General features: G+C 42.1%; 1 protein-coding gene across 12 annotated transcripts in view; it reads left to right on the top strand.

Moving 5' to 3' along the window:
- The first annotated feature begins 5,232 nt into the window (after positions 1–5,232).
- Positions 5,233–14,243, top strand: part of Mbnl3 (muscleblind like splicing factor 3) — a 92,497-nt gene continuing 83,486 nt past the window's right edge. For 2 of the 12 annotated variants that reach the window (NM_001310515.1, NM_134163.5), the window contains exon 1: positions 5,233–5,449. The gene's annotated coding sequence lies outside the window, so the exon portion shown is untranslated. Of the gene's footprint in view, positions 5,450–5,500; positions 5,516–5,535; positions 5,662–6,406; positions 6,549–14,243 lie in introns of those variants that run through there. The other 10 variants (XM_006541436.4, XM_030251238.1, XM_011250981.2 and 7 more) reach the window with 9 other exon arrangements.

Genomic DNA, 14,243 nt, shown 5'->3' with positions numbered 1-14,243 from the left:
CACAGAGACAGGTCACTAGAGAGCTCATGAGAGCCTACTCTGTAAGAATAGGACTGGTGCCACCTTCTTCCCTTTTGTGTTACAGCAGGTTTTCCCAAGAACCCTAGTGTTCTTATTTTCTCATACCATTCCATTTCACAGGGGAAAGGAGAGTCAGATGTCAGAGTGCATGCATTTAATACCAGTCCTCTGGAGGTAGATACAGGCAGATCTGTTGTGACTGAGGCTAACCTGCTGTACATAGTGAGTTTTAGGCCAGCCATACATTTACTATGTAATTTGAGGATCCATCTCAAAGAAAAAGAGGTAAAGAGAATTCCTAGATCCGGTCATTGCTCTAAAGGTTGCTAAGGAAAAGCCAAAGTGTGACTAATACAATCAAAAGTAAAGCCTGGGGCTCAGTGGTTAAGAACACTTGCTCTTACACAGGACTTCTGTTCTGTTCCCAGCACTCACATGGTGGCCCACAATTGTCTCTAACTCTAATTTTATGGGATCTGATTGTCTCCTGGATTCTGCTAGCACCAGGCACACAAAGGGTATACTCATGCATGCAGGTAAAACACTCATACTGCTAAAATAAGATAAATGCATTTTTTTAAGTAAAAGGAAGTTTTGCCCAATTAACTCTTCAGTGTGATGTAGTCAAACGATGTTTGCTTTCAGGGCAAGCTGCTGCCTGTGCTTCTGTATCTGCCATGCATCTTCCTTCTCTCACTAGTAGAACTCTTACTTCCTTTCAAATACTGCTACTGCTTTAAGTAAAATCCACCTCCATTATCAATAACAACCCTTCTACCAAACCTCCACCTTCTGTCACCTCACACTATACACTTTGAGCAAAATACTGAGTATGGTTTTTATTTTATTTCTGATGAAACAGAAAAAGAGAAATAGTTTTCCAAAAGTCACTGAAATACGAATGACTGTTTATTAGCTTTTTGTCCATTCTTTGTGTTTGTACATTAGCATTCAGTTTCATTCCAGTGTCCCAGTAACGATACCCATGGATACTGATACTACATGTACAGTAGCATGAATACAAACTACAATGGCGCCATTAGTGCGTCAGCATGTTACCTGGTGGCTGGAACATGCTTCAGTGTGGTTAAAGGTAGATATTTGACAAGTTAAAAATTGACAAAGTAAGATTTTCTGTAACTGTGTGCCTTTAGATTATTTTAAGATATCTTTTAAATATTAAGACTAAAGTTGCTTGTTTTCTTCTTTCAGATTGTTGCTTCAGGATTATTTCTAGGATCACATTTCTGTTCTGAAGCATGCACTTATAACCCCAACACTTGAGAGATTGAGGCAGAAGGATCTAGCATTCCAGCCCAATGGGGAATTAGAAAATGAGACCCTGTCTTAAAACCAAAGAAACCCATGCAGAGAGGGACATGGTCACTACTCACAGGTGATGTTAATCATATATGAAACTTGGTTTTACTAAATACCTTCTAGGTGTATTTAATAAACAATCAGATATTTTTAGTAAGCATCTGCATTTTATCTGTTTGGTCATAGCTCATATCTATGTGAGATTTGAGGTAGAACACACGTCTAAATCCAAATTAATCAGACCCTATACCTTTGTTCATTATTGTGTTAAAGTACGCAGCCTGCCATCCTGATTTGGAATCCTTGTTCTACTGCTTGGATAGGTTTTACTGGGGAAAACCCCTGTTGTATCTGTTTTTGTTTGTTTGTTTGTTTTTTTCCATGAGAAAATCATCATCATCATCATCATCATCATCACCACCACCTTAAAGTGATTGTTATGAGAATTGAATGAGCTAAAAGAGGTCTGGCACACAGCTTTAATCTCAGAAGGCAGAAGCAGGTAGATCTCTGAGTTCCAGGCCAGCCTAATCTATGGTTGAGTTCTAAGACAGCCGGAGCTGTTACACAGAAACTGTCTTGAAAAACCAAAAATAGATAGATAGATAGATAGATAGATAGATAGATCTTTTAAATAACATTCCTACCATTTTGTTTTGTCTTTGTTTGGGGGTGTGTGTACCATTTTATGTGTTATTCTTAGCATATTTCCCTCTGAAGAATTATTTTAAAAATATAATATGTAATTATCAAGGATAATTTATACTATATATTCTTCAAAGGCCCGGAGAAAAATTGTCTTGTAAGTTAATCTCGTCCCAGTGTGTTTCAGAAGATATAATTCTTCCACATTCGTCTTCAATTCTGCATTTACCAGACTGTGTCTAGGTGACTGACAAATTTATGTAACAGAAAAAAAGCCCCAATTTTTTTAAAATTGTCTTTGCAACCTAAGAATTACTGATCAATTTCTTTCTGTGTGTACAATTATTTTAGCATTCTGGTACATACTGGGTCATTTTATCATTTCTTGTCTAAGAAATGCAGTTTTATAAAACTTTTTTTATAAAAGCATTACCTTGGATGATAATATTTATTGACTGTCTAAACTTTTTGTAAACTAGATTCTGCTTTTTTTCCCTCCCTGTTTCTTTATTTAGAAGCTTTGTGTGAATCACAAACTCCAAATCCCCAACTCTGAATGGAAAGGGCTTTTCAGGAATGGGTGAATGAAGAGTGAATAATGCCAATAGCTCTTGAGCCACCCTTCATCGAGAAGACAAGAGCTTCCATGAAGCTGCTGCCTGTGAGCATTTCTAGAACACAGCAAGAATTAACAAGTGCTACTGTTGCTGATAATATAGGGCGGGTGAGAAGAGTGCCACAGATTCAAAACAGGAGAGAGATGCTTTTTATTCTTTGTCATAGTATGGCCTTGCTTTTATGTCCAATCGCACAGGTTAATTGTCTTCTAAAGAGAATAATAAATCAATTATGCTGCCTAGCTGAGAGGAGGGGGCAGAAAATCGAATACAATATAATAAGAACTTGTAAAAAAAAACTTAAAACCATGACACACTAACACATTACAGATTTTTAACTCTTTGCCTATCCAGCATTTTAAAAAATAGGTCTATATTTGTTTGTGGACTATTGTAATCCTTCTAATATGAAATTATTATATGAGTTTTAGAATTTTTCCTGTTACATTAGTCAAAGTTAAATATACTTTCCTGGAAGAAGACGCTACTTGAGGCTGCCCCAGTTTTCACCTTATGTAGTTTTAAAATGCAGCAAAAGCGTCAAAAGAATGTTCCCAAGGTATGTGTAAAGAATCGCTCACAAGCCCCATTTGACTCATTGGTGGGGCAAAGGGCCAGGAATGACAATTTTGAATCAAACAGTAACCTTTGAAGATCCTTCAGGGTAATGATGCCGAGAAGATCCCAAATGCAAATGAGGAGCAGATGGAAGTGTTATGAGACTTGAATGTACAAACATTTATGGTAAGAGACCTTCTAGAGTATTGTGAGGACACGGCCCTATTTTTCTTTGGCGATGTTCCTCTAACCATGTCTGAGAAGAGCCAAAGAGACTATTGACTGGCTAGAATTTGTTTATAAGGTTACTCTTCTCTCCAGAAAACAGTAAAATCTCCTTTGCAGTTTTCACTGGCCAGCCCTTTCAAGCAAGAGACAATGTTGAAACCATGCTGTCCCCTAGATGGGTAACATTCCTTGAAGTGTACCGCACATTCCTAAGGAAATAATTGTTCTAGCAACTCCACAACAGTGAAAGTGGGCCTGTCTGTGTGGGTGGTTATTAGGAAAACCTGTGGGTCCCGCAGGAGTCTTGGATTGCAGTGGTGGACAGAGGTGAGGGACCCGTGTTGCCCAAGTTTAGTATAAAGACTCCTTTTGTTGAGTCACTGACATGACAGCTCCTCATTTGTTGGGTCACTGGGCATAAAGTTATACTGCCTTGCCTGTCTTCCAGTCTCTCGAAGTAACCAACACCTCTTTAGTTTGGTGGTGGCTCGTGGACTGGCAAAACCACTTCCTATATGCCAGACAAGTTTGACTTTTTTTTTTTTACAGTAGTGCAGGGACTTTGGCAAGTATGAAAGAAGGCGTGGGAGAAGTAGTTAGGAGTTCATGAGGTAACCAGGAAGTCCTTATTTTGACTTGTTAGGATCCTGGCCATAACTCTCAAGTGTTTGACATGATCCCTGTACATTGTCCTGGTGACTTTCCCAGTTCTTGCCAAATGCCATTGCAGATTTTAATGATGTGAGGGGCAGTTTGTGCCCAGTCTTCTAACCATTGCTGTCGTACTCTGATTATTTTGCATTTAACACACAGAGATTGATTTCTTGCCTAAAATGAGCTGAATTCTATTTGGATCAGTTGGGCAGAATTAAAAAGTATAATTAGCCCGAGAATTCACTTCACTCCACAACCTAACTGCCACTTAAATATGCCCTGCAATGCTTCTGCACTTTGTGCGGAGCTTATAGAGCTGAGTTCTAGACTGAAGCAGTTGATTGCATGCAGGAAAGCAGCCATGAATTGCTACGAGATCCTCGTTGACGATCCTGCATGTGTGTGTGTTATCATCTACAATTGTCCTCATAAAATTAAATAAAAGCACGCATTTATTATTGTGGGGCTCCAATTAAGAGACAGCTGGTGCTCTTATTACGCTCGCATTAAATTGAAACTTGTAATTTAGATGTCCAGATGCACACTTTAAAACCCAAGTATAAAACCGCCTTTGCTTTGTCCATTTTCCATTCAGAAGTATCTGGAACCCTACCTCAGGGCTCCTCCTACCCGGTAAACTCCCTTGCAGTAGGGGAAGCATTTCCTCTGATCAACAGTTCTCTTCTCTCAAGTTTTTGGAGCGAAATAAAAGATCTGGCGTTTTATGGAAGGGAGGAGACCCCGGAAGGCAAACGGTAAGTATTTCACCCTCCACGAGTTGAAATACGTATTGATCAAAGTCATTTTGGAATTTTTCTAGTACACCTCACCTGTCTCGGGAGTGTCTAGAAACCTATAGCTTCGCATTACAATTGCCTGTCTAGTTGGCACTGTAGTCACTGAAGCTCTAGAAACTTTAGAGCCGGCTCGCGCTCCCGACCCGGGTGGCGTGTGCATGCTTCCCGCCGGCTTTGCTTCTGAACATCCTGAACGTTATGATTTGCCCCCATCCCCCCTCCCACACACATACTTAATAACGCAATGACAAAAGCCACTCTCGGCGAGGGCTTGTGCAAGCTGGGGGCTTGGGGGTGGGGTGGGGGGAGGCGCCACACCCCCTGAGAATAAAGCCCACGCCAGCAGTCTCGGGAAAAGCAAGCGCGAAGGTACGACTCTCACAAAGACGAGATTTCACGACGCAAGTGCGTCCTACAGGAAGAAAGTGCCCCCAGTCGGAGCGCGAGCAGGAGCGCGACTTTTTGGCGCTCTTTGCGAGCGAGCCGCAAGGAGGCGGAAGACGGTCCCGGGCCGGGGCGCGGGAATCGGGGCAGCGAGCGCCGCACGGGGGAGTTCCTGCGCGTGGCGTCCTCGCAGCGAGACGCCGCTGGAGTCGCTCACTCGGAGAGGTGAGGCTGGACGGTGGCGGGGGCGGTGGCCGTGGCAGTGGCGGCGAGGGGCGACGGCTAGGCGGGGTGAGTGGCGCTACCTGGCCAGGCGGGGCGGGGCCGGTCCGGGGCGGCTGAGGGCGGCGATTGCCGGCGACTCCAGGAGTTTGGCGTGAGTTGCCTTGCGGGCGCCTAAAATCCGAATTGTCTCTCCCGAATGGCCGAGCGCTAAAGTGAGAGCCAGCGGGGTCAGCCCGGGGGAGCGCGGGGGGGAGGGATGCGGGACTTTTGTGTGTGTGTTGTGGGGGTGCACGGTGGAGGGGTGCCGGGGAGAACTTAGGGCACGCCTTTAACTAGGGGCCCCAGTTTGGGGGAGATGAGGTGGGGGTGGGATGAGGGCCGGTTGCCACAGCAACCACGAGCCTCGGCGGCAGGAGCCCCGTGCCTGCCCCGGCCGGCCCTCCCGCTTGCCCGCTCGCCGGCCCGCCCGCCCGCGCGCGCCGCGGCGGCTTGGGGAGCTGGGGCGCTCGGAGGTGTGCTCCGAGTGGACTGAACCAAGCGGTGGCGACCGCGGGGGGTGGGGAGGGCGTGCTCCCGGGCCCCTCCCCTAGCAAGCCGGCCGAGTTGGGGGGACTCCCCCATTACCGAGGGCACCCCACAAACTAGGGTCTCCTTAGGCCTGAGGCAAAAGCGTGGGGGCCTGGGGACGGGGGTGGGGTGGGGGCGGAGGTGGATGGCACCTCTGGGCTCGTGGTCTTGGTCCCCGGAGTTCGCAGCGCGTGTTGCTGGACTTGACACCGTACACCCCGCTGCCGCTGACTCGGGGCCCGGTAGCACGTCCCAGCCCTGAAGTTCTGGAGGTGGGGCGAGCTTTAATTTGCCTATATCTAAGGATTTCAGGAACCTCGCTTTAAAATGGCGGCATCCACTATACACCCCTGCTAAAGGCTCGCCCGGCACCGGGGCCACCTAGCGCAGCGCAGCGCTGCTTTTTTTTTTTTTTTTTTTTTTTGCTTCTCCCGCTAACAGATGGCATGTGCGGCTGTTGCTGCCTCTGCCCCTACTGCTGCCACTGAGAACAGGGGCCCCTTAGCCTCTGGGTTTGAGCTAGCGACGGAAGGTAAGGCTGCGGATGAGTTTGGGTTTAGGAAACTGGCTGCCTTGCTAGGACACCGATGAAATGCGCTGCTTTTAAAACTTTTTTTCTACTCCCGCGCAAACAAGGCAATTTAACACTGACTGCAACTTGTTGCGTGGGTTTATTTTTTTCCCTGTTTGTTTTCTTTTCTTTTTTCCTTTGATTTTCCTCGTTTACTCTTTCCTTCCTCTCACCCCCACCTTTCCTTTTTTTTTTTTTAACATAAAGGAACTTCCTGCATGGCTTGTCATTAGCAAACGCTTTCTCTAACTAACTTTCCCATTTCCATGGGATGCCTTAGCAGGGCCGCAGAACTGCATTGCATCTCTTCCCTCCCTGTGTGAATACATTTGGGCAGCTTGCTTTTACCACCTGGAGCTGAATGGCATGATGGCTCTACATTATAGGGAAGGATTGTAAAGGCAGCTGTAGTTTTTAGCACTAGGAAAAAAAAGCTTCTGTGATAAGAAAATGACATTAAAACACGGGTTCTACTGAAGTTTAACCGTAGGCCATTAGTTGTGCTGTTGGTTTCGGCACACGTAGATTATGTGACACTGTTTATTGATAAGTAAGCACACACAACACACACATAGATGTGAATATTTTGTTCCAATGGTTTTAGGGAGTTCTTTTCGTCTAGATGTTCTTAATTGCTCTTTCTAAACTGGCCTCTGACCCCCACAGCCTTTCCATACGTGTAGGTAAAGTTCCTGGGAAAACATCAATTAAAATAAAGCTGCTGCAAGATTTAATTTTGAAATGATTGGTGACTGATCACAGTGCAGACATGTTGGTTTAATTAGCAAGGCTTTGGGTGACTACTGAAAAACAGACGGCTGATGCACCCGAACCAATGACTGGACACCGACACGTAATGTAATTGATCCAGGTATTTCTGAAGAAAGGCATATTGACAAGGACCCTTACCAGAGACTTTGGCTTTTTCTGAATCATAGGCACATTTTCTTTTGGACTGTGCAAAATTTAGTCCATTAGACATTAAATACTAAAGCAAATTGTTTTTTTTTTTAATTTATAATGCTTTGGGGAAATGCTTTTCCCAAATATTTAGAAACACTTCTCTAAGCCTAGCCTAAATAGACGTCTGTCTATAACCCAGCTGATCCTATTGTACTCGGTGTGCTTTTCACTTCTTCCAAGCAATAGAAGCTGGAAAGGAGGGGAAAGTTTGTTTTGCACCTACTAAAGTCTAGTGCAGGTTTTCTACAGTCTACCTAGAAACAAAGACCCACGCTGCTAACAATGGAATTTACTGTCTAGTAATTCCACACTGCTCGAAGAGACCCATGGGAAGCCATCACATTTGAGAAAGGAGGTGCTAGAGGGAGAGCAATAGATATCTGCAGAGGAAGGATGACAACCATCAAGTTCTCATTTTTTTAATGATCCCAAACCTAGTCTTCAGGTCTATAAGCTGTGTGGCTGAATGATTTTGGGCCAGAGACATCATTATAAAAAGTGAAAGTATTAAACCTCGGGGCCACAGCACTATAGGTGTGAGAACATTTCCCAGTCACTGCCCTGCTGCCTTATGTAGGGATGAGACCAGAGACTTCCTATGAAAATGTGACTTTCTGCTTTGCTCTGCGTGTAAGAACCACTCCATCTCGCTGATTTCTGTTCCTGCTTTAAGAATGCATAATGAGTCCCAGGACTGTTATAAAATAGCTTTTTCTCAACTTGAAATAGCATCTCATACCAGCTTCTCTTTAAGGAGGATAAAGCCTATGACTATTTGCTGGCAGCCGAAGCACGCTCTGAGTGTATTTGTACCTAACTTAGAGTTAAATAATTTTTTGCATACACCACTGTTTAAAAAGTGTTGAACTATACAGGAAAATAGGCAGTCTATAGCTCATGATGGGACAGATTTTGTGCACGGCTTTCAATTTAAACAGAAAGCCCTTTTGTACAGTTGCAAGAACCTAAAATACAAAGTAGATTACAATGTGCATTCTCCTCATTGCATTCTGCTTGCCTAAAATGGGTTCTCTTGCCTCTCACTGGACTTCCAGGAAGTTGTGAAAGTTACCCTTTTAGCCAGTAGGTGTGTTCTTGTCTGTCTAACTTTACACGATAAAGTAAAAAGCAGTTTGGAAATTTAAAAAAAAAAAAAGGTTTTGTCTTTTGAGTGGCTGCACAGTTCTACACATTTGCTGGAATGCTGACAGGCTCTTGGATGTTGTGCAGATGTTGACAATATAGCTTGCAGTACAGTTGTGTACTCCATTCAGCTGTCTTTGCATCTTGGAAGGAGGGGTGGGAAGAAAGGGAGCGAAAAGCCGCACTGTGATGAAGCTATTCATTCATAAAATTTTACACGTACTCTGCTTCTAGTGAAAGACAATCAAGAAGGTGGCAGACTTTTTCTTTTGAAATAAAAGGTGCTGTCTGCTAGATTACAAACGGGGACTGGGGAAATGTGAAGAATAAGTTACAGTGCCTATTAGACAAATGTCTTGATCCTGTCCCGTTGTCAAAATAAAATAATGGTCACGGCCATGTTGAAATGCTCAAGAGTCTGAAAGTGATCTAGGTTGCAATCACCTTTACTTGATTTGTGTTGTTCATGTTATTTTGAGACAGGGTCTCACTATGTAGCTCAGGCTTGCCTTGAACTCCTGTGTGTACTGCTCAGCTGGGGTTCCAGGTATGTACCAGACTGTTGAATTATGATAATGATTGAACAGATGGATTGAGACCATCATAAATGTGGTATTAAGGAAGTAGAAATCAGAAATAATATCCCTCTGTGATATTTTTCTGCATCTCCCTTGGTTATGATATGATACTTCAAAAATGGAAAGCTGAGTTTTATATAAAATGAGGTGGATCTTTTCATTATAAGATAACAAACTGTCTGGGTGCAAGTAGTTTCACTGTCAAATAACCAGCAAACCACATGAATTATGAGCAAGTAGAAGCAGTTGGGTCTGTATTAATGTAGACTTTCAGCTCTATAGGTATACTTATATCTGGTCTCATGGAAACCAGGGGACCATGCTACAAAGGCAACTTTGAGAATTAGGACATGTACAGTATCGATTACTTTGAAAACATTTTTATAGTCATTTTTAATAGGCATAGTATAAAGCCATTATTATTTTCTAGTAGACATTCAATTGAGTGATATTGCTTTTAAAAGATTGATGGGAACATAATACAGTTCAGGATGGGACCTTATTTTTGTTTCAGAAATAAAAGTATTCCACAGTGTCTGGGAATACAGATACAAGTATAACTTTGACTACAAATGTACAAATTTGTGGTCAACTAAAAATAATATATGCAGTCACACATTGATTTCTCCCTGAAATACAGAAAACTAGCCATTTTACAGTATTTTTTTTCAGGAATAAATAAAAGAAAATCAGGTTGAAAAGAAATTATTATAACAAATATTCTTATACAATTGGTCTGTCTCTGTTGCTTAGAAATGTTTATGTCTAGGCATTTCACTTTAAGAAAAAGGGTACATTTCTTAGAACTAAGGAAGCAACAATCAAAAGAAACTTGATTTGAGCGTGTGTGCGTGTGTGTGTGTTTTTTTTTATTTTTTACATAATTTTTTTACATGAGTTAGGATCATTGTAAACCCAGAACTCATTTTATAAAATGTACTTCACACCGGCCTCACTGATTTCCCAAGACTAATTTTCAACTCCCAGGCTTAAGTGATTCTATTCCTTCAACCTCCTAAGTAGCTGGAACTACAGCCATGCAGCACCAAGGCCAGCTTCTCCCAACTCTGTATAACAACCATGACAAGAAAAGTTAAGGGGAAGAGGATCCAGATTAGAAATTTAAGACTCAATTAGTCATGCTTGTTAAAATACATGTCCACTCTCAAGTCCCTTGCAGCAGAATTAAGTTGGCTGACAAGTAGAAGTGATTTGTTTATAATTTGGGGCAGGTTTTTTTTTTTATTACCTGTATTGTGAGTGCATTTGTGTGTCGCTAGAAAGAGAATGCCACAATTGAGAAAGGGCAGTCTAGATAGAAATGCAGGGGCCTAGCGCTGGCGAATTCTGCCAAGCTGTTTGATCTCCTCAAGTCATGGGAGCATCCTAGCTGGTGGTAAGCTGCATTAGGTTTTTCAAATTGGTTTTAATGTGTCCCTGCCTGATAGTGAGAATCCTGAGCTTCTTGGCTACCTATATTTGTGTGGAAATTTGGGAAAGATTTCTTTAGGCTCATTTAGGGGTCCGTCCTTAAGGGTAGCAGCATATCCTTGGCAGGTAGACCCATGGATCTCTTTACCTTATATCATCAATGCCTTCTCTTCTAGGTAAAAGTTTTAGTCAATTATATAATAGATTGCTATTTTTAATTTGCTATTGCATTTTATCCATACTTTGCCTGTGATTTTAAGTAATGTTGTTTGTTTTTATTAACTAGAAGTGAGGAATACCTTGTATTTGGTTGAATGTCGTGCTGAGGGCCATAGTGGTGACTCAAAATGAGACCAGGGATATACATTCAATGACAGCTTTTAGGATAAGACTTCAAAGAGTGACCTGAAAGCTAACTGCTACTTTTCTGTCACCAGAAAATACATTTAATGTACAGCCTCTCATCCCAGGCAAATCATCTTCACCAGGAAGTTATGTCGATACAGTTCTTTTTAATAGCCTCCACAGATTAAAAAGAATAGACAAAAGAAGAAATGCTATTCAAGTAAATCCTGACATGTGAGTCTTAGAAAGTGATGGAGACACAGGTGAAATATGAAAAGGATACTGGACATTGTCTCTTTCAGACACTGTCCATTTACAGGTTGGATTTGGGTGGGTTTCTATTTTACCAAGATGTGGGTGTGAATGGTGTCTCTTTTTACTGTACCTAGAAAGCAAAGCCCTATCAGGAAAGACAGGAGCTGCCATTTCTGATGCTCTGCAATCATCTTTTGTGCCCAGAGGACTATTGTTGTTTTTTGATAGAGCTCTTGCAGTTTCTCCTCATGTGGCAATATAAAAGAAATTATGCAACAGAGTGCATTGGGGAACAGAGTGGGAGGGATTCCTTGTTGGAAAACAAAGAGAAGCTTCAATTTCACCTTTTGGTTTTTAGACTGCGACCTTCATGGACAAAACAACAGGAAAAAAAAAGCAGAACGAAAGTGTCACATGTGGTGTGTGTGTGTGTGTGTGTGTGTGTGTGTGTGTGTGTAAAATAGAATTCCTCAGTTGTTTTCCTTTATAAATGGACATAATAAATCCGTTGCTTTATTAAGGTTAAGCTTGTGTAGTGCTGCTGGAGAGATGGCTCAGTGGAGCAGCGCCCATAGCATGCTTAGAGAGGACATGCGCTTGGTTCCCAGAACCCACATCAGGTAGCTCACAGCCACACCTGGCCAACTCAGGCTCCTGCACTCTTGGACACACGTCCACCCATAGTTATGTGTATCCATAATTAAAAAGAATAAAAACAAGTTGTAAAATAGCTTAGATTTGTGATCTAGAAAAAAGTATAGAAGTACTTGGGGAACTAATTAGGAAAGGCGAAAGGAGATGGAGAGGGGCAATATGAGAAAGAGAATGGTAATAGGGAATGCACATGACATTTTATGTGTGTATAGAAGTGTAATAATGAAATATATTGTTTTGTATAATTAATATGCTCTATTGAGGTGGTTTTTAAAAGAAGACAAAAATATTAGACTTGTATATCACAAAGGTGTTCTTCTGAGTTCTGTTTAAATTATGTAGAGATATAGTCCACAGGACCCACGCATGAAGCTCATATCTCACCTCAGTACTAGCATCAAGGGTTTGCCTTTGTGCTTGTACCTATGTGCTTGTACCTATGTGCTTGTACCTATGTGCTTGCTCAGCCAGTGGGATGAATGCACATACTGTTACTAAAGGGCACAGTGATGCTTTTGAAAAGTCTTGCTGTCTGTAATTGATGAGAATTCCAAAGAAGGTGGGGGAACTATTTCTTCTCAGCAACGATTTTGATAACTTAAACTCCCAACTCATTTATGGCAACATACCACCAGCCTCCTACCTAAGTACTTGGATAGCATAAAATAAACCTTGTTAGTTCATCCAGAAGTATAGACTGAGACAGAGTGCACCATATATATCTGTCTTTTATGTCTGCAAGTTTCAAATACATGAAAACAAAAAGTGTTTGGGTGCTGAACCTGTGTGATTTGATCTGTTCTATGAACGGCTGTCGCAGTGGTCTCAGTTGTAGAACAGACCTTGTGTCAGTAGTTTTTAAAGTAAACCTGAAGCTGGATTCAGGTTGACATAGACGATAAGGAGAGGCTTTTTGGACTTTTTTTTTGGGGGGGGTGAGTTTCAAAACAGGATTTCACTGTGTAACCCTGGCTGTCCTGTATACTGGACTGGCCTCAAACTCACAGAGATCCACTTGCCTCTGTCTTCTGAGTGCTGCAATTAAAGATGTGCTCCGAAAACTGCTGAACACTGGTTGCCCTTTATTACTTAAATGACACCCCCACCCACACACACACAAATTCTTGTGATTGAGAACTTGAATAGCTGGCAAAATGTACCATAGTGCTTTGCATATTACCATGCTTGGGAAAAATTAAAAATACCTGTTTATTTTGTGAAGAGTGATTTTCCTAATCTTAAGAAGGATCTACAATTGGATTCAGTTAGGTAACTCATATACCGCACCTAACACAAAATGTGCACAAATCATTTTGTAGGGTGATAACATTGATAATGATGAAGATGATGGTGATGGTACTCAAGAGAAGCTCTAAGAAGCTACTTCCTGTGATTCTATAGTCTGCAAGTTCCAATACGTACTGATCAGGTGTATGACAACTATGCGTCAAAACGTTGATCCTGAACTAACAGGAAAGAACAGGCTGTATCAATAATTCTAGTATTTGACCCTAAATTGTTTTCCTAATTTTGTCTACTAGTCTAGCATTCATTAAGATGCAGCAAAATGCCCAAATGCCAGGCTGTGTGACCCTTGCTAAGTGCATGATACTTGGTAAGTTACATTTGTCATTTCGCTCATAGACTATACAATGGCCCTTCTTATGGTCTTGTGTCGCACTCCAAAGAAATCTCAGTAACATTTTCAGCTATCTAAGAAAACAATTCAAATAAAAGTGCTTAAAGTAGTGACCAGCAATGACAGGAAATGCTGGTTACCCTCCTCTCCTTCATAACTAAGCGAGGCCCCAGCTGGCTTTAAACTTCCTGTTTGAGGGCTGCTTGGGTCAAAAGTAGCTGTGTTTTCCATATAGAGTTTTTTTTCTTTATTCTGTAAGGCCACAATAAATCTGTCACTGGACTGCATATTTTGTATATTTTATGGACTGAATCATGTGGTTTGAGTTTAATTTGGAAGGCAGTGCTTTTACAATCAAGATATTTTTTTAACCCTGACATGTGCAGCTTTGGGGTCTGGGATTGCACTGGTCTCCAAGGTTTTATGACTTTATTTACACAATAGTGATTGCTGAGGAGGGCATTTCCTGCTAGTTAATGACTGGCTGGAAGGCCCAACAGTCCAAATCCAGGGGGAGAGGTCCATTCATTACATGCCAAGAAGGAGTCTGACCTCCTTTTTCATCAACTGGTAGGGAGAAAGCAAAACTGCATTCTACCTTTTGAATTGCCCAGAACATGGACAGCAGAGCTAGCTATGGAGGTAGGG

This window comes from Mus musculus, chromosome X, assembly GCF_000001635.26.
Source record: "Mus musculus strain C57BL/6J chromosome X, GRCm38.p6 C57BL/6J".
In the NCBI taxonomy this organism is placed as follows: domain Eukaryota; kingdom Metazoa; phylum Chordata; class Mammalia; order Rodentia; family Muridae; genus Mus; species Mus musculus.
The sequence above is the reverse complement of the archived record's forward strand: the minus strand, read 5'-3'. Positions and strand labels throughout refer to the sequence as shown.